Consider the following 5,958-nt stretch of genomic DNA (forward strand, 5'->3'; position numbering starts at 1 on the left):
ATTATTACAGGTTATAGGATGGTAATTGATTTCCATAAGTTAAATAAAGCTACTAAGAAAGATCATTACCCCTTACCTTTTATTGATCAAATGCTAGAAAGACTATCCAAACACACACATTTTTGCTTCTTAGATGGTTATTCTGGTTTCTCTCAGATACCTATATCAGCAAAGGATCAATCTAAAACTACTTTTACTAGCCCTTTTGGTACTTTTTCTTATAGACATATGCCTTTTGGTTTATGTAATGCACCTGCTACCTTTCAAAGATGCATGATGGCTATATTCTCTGTTTTTTGTGAAAAGATTTGTGAGGTATTCATGGATGACTTTTCCGTCTATGGATCCTCTTTTGATGATTGTTTGAGCAACCTTGATCGAGTTTTGCAGAGATGCGAAGACACTAGTCTTGTCTTGAATTGGGAAAAGTGTCACATTATGGTTAATGAAGGCATTGTGTTGGGGCACAAGATCTCCGAGAGAGGTATTGAAGTTGATAAAGCCAAAGTTGATGCTATTGAAAAGATGCCATGTCCCAAGGACATAAAAGGTATAAGAAGTTTCCTTGGTCATGCCGGTTTTTATAGGAGGTTCATTAAGGACTTCTCTAAAATCTCTAGGCCTCTGACTAATTTATTGCAAAAAGATATTCCTGTTGGCTTTGATGATGATTGTGTAGAAGCATTTGAAACACTTAAGAAAGCTTTGATCACTGCACCTATTGTTCCGCCGCCTGATTGGAATTTACCTTTTGAAATTATTTGTGATGCTAGTGATTATGGTGTAGGGGCTGTTTTAGGGCAAAGAGTCGATAAGAAATTGAATGTTATCTAGTATGCTAGTAAGACTCTTGATACTGCCCAGAGAAATTATGCTACTACTGAAAAAGAGTTCTTAGCAGTTGTGTCTGCATGTGATAAGTTTAGACCTTATATTGTTGATTCCAAAGTTACTATTCACACTGATCATGCTGCTATTAAATATCTTATGGAAAAGAAAGATGCTAAGCCTAGACTCATTAGATGGGTTCTCTTGCTCCAAGAATTTTACTTGCATATTATTGATAGAAAGGGAGCTGAGAACTCCGTTGCAGACAACTTGTCTAGGTTAGAGAATGTTCTTGATGACCCACTGCCTATTAATGATAGCTTTCCTGATGAACAATTAGCGGTCGTCAATGCTTCTCGTACTCCTCCTTGGTATGCTGATTATGCTAATTACATTGTTGCTAAATTTATACCGCCTAGTTTCACATACTAGCAAAAGAAAAAGTTCTTTTATGATTTAAGACATAACTTCTGGGATGATCGACACCTTTATAAAGAAGGGGTAGATGGTGTTATTAGACGTTGTGTGACTGAGCATGAACAGGAACAGATTCTACGTAAGTGTCACTCTGAATATTATGGACGACACCACGCTAGAGATAGAACTGCACACAAGGTACTACAATCTGGTGTTTGTTGGCCTACTCTCTTCAAAGATGCTCGTAAGTTTGTCTTATCTTGTGATGAATGCCAAAGAATAGGTAACATTAGTAGACATCAAGAAATGCCTATGAATTATTCTCTTGTTATTCAACCGTTTGATGTTTGGGGCTTTCATTATATGGGACCTTTTCCTGCCTCTAATGGTTATACACATATTTTAGTTGTTGTTGATTATGTTACTAAGTGGGCAGAAGCTATTCCAACTAGTAGTGCTGATCATAACACTTCTATTAAAATGCCTAAAGAAGTTATTTTTCCGAGGTTTGGAGTCCCTAGATATCTTATGACTGATGGTGGTTCACATTTTATTCATGGTGCTTTCCGTAAGATGCTTGCTAAGTATGATGTCAATCATAGAATAGCATCTCCTTATCATCCGCAGTCTAGTGGTCAAGTAGAGTTGAGAAATAGAGAGCCCAAATTAATTTTGCAAAAGTCTGTGAATAAATCTAGAAAGAATTGGTCCAAAAAACTTGATGATGCATTATGGGCCTATAGAACTGCATACAAAAATCCTATGGGTATGTCTCCATGTAAGATGGTTTATGGAAAAGCGTGTCATTTACCTCTTGAACTTGAACATAGGGCATATATGGCAATCAAAGAGCTCAACTATGACTTCAAACTTCCCAGTGAGAAGAGGTTGTTTGATATTAGCTCACTGGATGAATGGAGAACCCAAGCCTATGAGAATGCCAAGCTTTTCAAAGAAAAAGTCAAACACTGGGATGATTAGAGGATACAAAAGCGTGAGTTTAATGTAGGAGATTATGTTTTATTATTCAACTCTCATTTAAGATTTTTTGCAGGAAAACTTCTCTCAAAATGGGAAGGTCCCTACGTTATCGAGGAGGTCTATCATTCTGGTGCTATAAAAATCAACAACTTCAAAGGCACAAATCCAAGGGTGGTAAACGGTCAAAGAATTAAACACTATATTTCAGGTAATCCTATCAATGTTGAAACTAATATTATTGAAACCGTAACCCCTGAGGAATACGTAAGGAATACTTTCCAGAATGTTCCAGACTCCAAAAAGGTATAGGTATGTGGTACGGTAAGTAAACCGACTCCAATGGCATTTTTTATCAGTTTTGGAATATTTAAGAATTTTAGAAAGAAAGAAGTAGTCCGAAAGGGACACGAGGCACCCACGAGAGCGGAGGGCGCGCCCCCTGTCTCGTGGGCACCTCGTGTGCCTCCCGGACTCCGTTTTCTTGCACGTTATGTATTTTGGTCGGTAAAAATTCATTATATATACTCCAGAAGGTTTTGACCACCGTATCACGCAAATATCCTCTGTTTTCGTTTCGAGCTGTTCCTGTTGCAGAATTAAGCAAGATGTCTTCTCAGGAGTCTGTTGGGGAGAGCCGGGTGTCTCACCCAATGCCAGGTCCAGGAGCAGATAGCGATGCCTATCACTTTGGACCATCAACGGAGGATGAGATGTTTGCTGATTTGAAAAGGATAGATGCCATGGAGGAAGATCAAGAAGTCACCTCTCGTCTCCGAGCAGAATTCATGATGGGGGAACTACCGAGCATGGCTATTCCAACTTCGGTCATCCCATCCAACTCTAGATTTCTTTCTTATAAAAATATGAAAAAGAGTTTCACTTGTTCTCCAGAAGCTATGCAGCATCCTTGGGTAAAAGGAGCTTTGGCCGTTATGGGCAAGCTCCGTAAAGAAATTATGGATCTCAAAGAACAAGTCAATAAGCTCGAGGAGGAGAACCGTATCCTGAAGGGCATCATCGCCAAGAAGATCATAACACCAACCATGAAAAAGGAGAAATAATCACATGGGTATGGGCACTCCCCTTGGTAACTGCTAAGCTTGGGGGAGGTGCCCCGATATCTTACCACCAACACACTCCTATCTTTACCGCTTTATTTAGTTCGATCCTTTTAGTAGTATCTTGATCTAGTAGTTCGAAGTTTAGATATCAAGTAGTTTTGAGTTTTGCATTGTGATCTCTTTTTGTAGTCGAGTCCGTGAGTTATCTATAATAAAGATTAGTGTTGAGTCAAGGGCTTTTCTATGTTGCTATGATCTTGAGAAAGTAGACAGAATAAAATAGTTCATATTGATCTTATGGATAGTGATAACTTCACACATAGAAAGTATGAGGCATAAAAATTGTTGAGACTTGATAAACTTAGCCTTGGTCATTGTTGCAATTAATAGGAAGTGATAAGGAAAGAGGGGTTCACATATAAATATATTATCTTGGACATCTTTTATGATTGTGAAGCACTCATTAAGTATGACATGCTAAAAGAGTTGATGTCGAGCAAGGAAGCCAATGTAATGGTTTATGTTTTCCGACATCTCAATTAAAGTATATTGTCATTGACCTTCCAAACATGTTGAGCTTGCCTTTCCCCCTTATGCTAGCCAAATTCCTTGCACCAAGTAGAGATACTACTTGTGCTTCCAAATATCCTTAAACCCAGTCTTGCCATGAGAGTCCACCATATCTACCTATGGATTGAGTAAGATCCTTCAAGTAAGTTGTCATCGGTGCAAGCAATAAAAATTACTCTCTAAATTTGTATGACTTATTAGTGCAGAGAAAATAAGCTTTGTATGAACTTGTTGTGGAAGTAATAAAAGCGATGGACTGCATAATAAAGTTCCAGATACAAGGGGCAATACAAAGTGACGTTCTTTTGCATTAAGATTTTGTGCATCAACCCTAAACGCGCATGACAACCTCTGCTTCCCTCTGCGAAGGGCCTATCTTTTACTTTACGTTTTGTTTTTACTTTATGTTTGAGTCAAGGTGATTCTCACCTTTCCCTTTTTCATTTTTTCCTTTGGCAAGCTCCTCGTGTTTGAAAGATCATGATATATATATCCAATTGGATGTAAGTTAGCATAGGCTATTATTGTTGACATCACCTAAAGGTGAATACGTTGGGAGGCAACACAATAAGCCCCTATCTTTCTTAGTGTCCGGCTGAAACTCTATAACCACAAGTACTGCATGAGTGTTAGCAATTGTAGAAGACTACGAGATAGTTGAGTATGTGAGCTTGCTGAAAAGCTCTATTCTTGACTCTTTCTGATGTTACAATAAATTGCAATTGCTTCAATGACTGGGATTATAGTTTGTTAGTTCCCAAAGAAGTTTTTAAACCATACTTGACATTGTGAATTGATTGTTACTTGAGCATGAGAAATCATATGACAAAATCTATATATGTTGCTGTTATTAGAATGATCATGATGCCCTCATGTCCGTATTTTGTTTTTATCGACACCTCTATCTCTAAACATGTGGACATATTTTTCGATTTCGGCTTCCGCTTGAGGACAAGCGAGGTCTAAGCTTGGGGGGAGTTGATACGTCCATTTTGCATCATGCTCTTATATCAATATTTATTGCATTATGGGCTGTGATACACATTATATCTCAATACTTATGGTTATTCTCTCTTATTTTACAAGGTTTACCATGAAGAGGGGGAATGCCGGCAGCTGGGATTTTGGCTGGAAAAGGAGCAAACATTGGAAACCTATTCTGCACAGCTCCAAAAGTCCTAAAACTCCACGAAACAATCTTTTGGAATTAATAAGAATTTCTGAGCGAAAGAAATATGCCAGGGGCCCACACCATGTCCAGGAGACAGGGGGCGCCCCCCCTATAGGGCGCGCCCCTATCTCCTGGGCCCCCTGGTGGGCCTCCGGTGTCCATCTTCTGCTATATCATCACTTTTACCCTGGAAAAAATCGTGGGCAAGCTTACGGGACGAAACTCCGCCACCACGAGGCGGAACCTTGGCGGAATCAATCTAGGGCTCTGGCGGAGTTGTTCTGCCCGGGACACTTCCCTCCGGAGGGAGAAATCATCACCAACATCATCACCAACGATCCTCTCGTTGGGAGGGGGTCAATCTCCATCAACATCTTCACCAGCACCATCTCCTCTTAAAACCCTAGTTCATCTCTTGTATCCAATCTTGTATCAAAACCACAAATTGGTACCTGTGGGTTGCTAGTAGTGTTGATTACTCCTTGTAGTTGATGCTAATTGGTTTACTTGGTGGAAGATCATATGTTTAGATCCTTTATGCATATTATTACTCCTCTGATTATGAACATGAATATGCTTTGTGAGTGGTTACATTTTTTCCTGAGAACATGGGTGAAGTCTTGCTATTAGTAGTCATGTGAATTTGGTATTCGTTCGATATTTTGATGAGATGTATGTTGTCTTTTCCTCTGGTGGTGTTATGTGAACGTCGACTACATGACACTTCACCATTATTTGGGCCTATAGGAAGGTATGGGGAAGTAATAAGTAGATGATGGGTTGCTAGAGTGACAGAAGCTTAAACCCTAGTTTATGCGTTGCTTCGTTAGGGGCTAATATGGATCCATATGCTTAATGCTGTGGTTAGGTTTACCTTAATACTTCTTTTTGTAGTTGCGGATGCTTGCAATAGGGGTTAATCATAAGTGG

The sequence above is a fragment of the Triticum aestivum genome, chromosome 6B, assembly GCF_018294505.1.
Source record: "Triticum aestivum cultivar Chinese Spring chromosome 6B, IWGSC CS RefSeq v2.1, whole genome shotgun sequence".
NCBI lineage: Eukaryota > Viridiplantae > Streptophyta > Magnoliopsida > Poales > Poaceae > Triticum > Triticum aestivum.